This window comes from Penaeus monodon, chromosome 19 (assembly GCF_015228065.2).
Source record: "Penaeus monodon isolate SGIC_2016 chromosome 19, NSTDA_Pmon_1, whole genome shotgun sequence".
In the NCBI taxonomy this organism is placed as follows: Eukaryota; Metazoa; Arthropoda; class Malacostraca; order Decapoda; family Penaeidae; genus Penaeus; species Penaeus monodon.
In genome coordinates this window covers 39,943,728-39,944,489 of record NC_051404.1, presented here as the reverse complement: position 1 = coordinate 39,944,489, position 762 = coordinate 39,943,728, and positions in this window count along the sequence as shown.

Here is a 762-nt window from a genome sequence, read left to right as displayed (position 1 = left end):
TCGCGCGCGCGCGCGCACCGCTATAAATATGAGATAGTTGAAATAATCAATCGATGGATAGCTAGGGAGGTGGATAACAAGCAGGGCGGGTAGTAGGGAATATGAAAGGCTGGGGAAGTGGATAGCAGGCAAGATGGATGGCAGATTAGGTAGATAGCAGAAAATGTGGATGGCTGAATCGTCCGGAAACCAGTGGACGGAGGGAACGGCCGATCCACAATCCACCTCAGAAGAATTTGCTTGTTTCACTTATTTGTGCTTCGAAGCTCCGTCGACGGCTAGCATCCACATGACTCGTGTGCGGATGTGATGTTTGTTTGTTTGTCTGTGAACATGAGAAATGGATGTGGATTCAAATTTTATTTGTATCTGTAATGTCTTAGAATTATCTTGTATATATAGATATAAGGATCATTATGTCGATGTAGGCTTCAGTAAGCGGATCAGCTTGTGGATACAAGGAGGCGGCAGACACGCCAGTAAGAGCGGCAAACGCATTCTAAAAATAAACCAAGAATAAGAAGGTTTCACATCGGATCTGCATTTCTCGAAGATGGGAGAGCAAATAGTACCTTGTGATTAATACAGAGAGACGTTAATGGGCGAGGTTAGAGACTTGAATATGATCCCATTAATAATGTGTGACGTGAACTGGATGCGTTTGCGTGCGCATGCATGTCTTGGCGAGCGGGGCTGAAGGAGCGTCGGGCAGACCCAAATGGTGGTGATTGAGGGCGGGGAGGAGGGGGGGAGGGGGAGAGC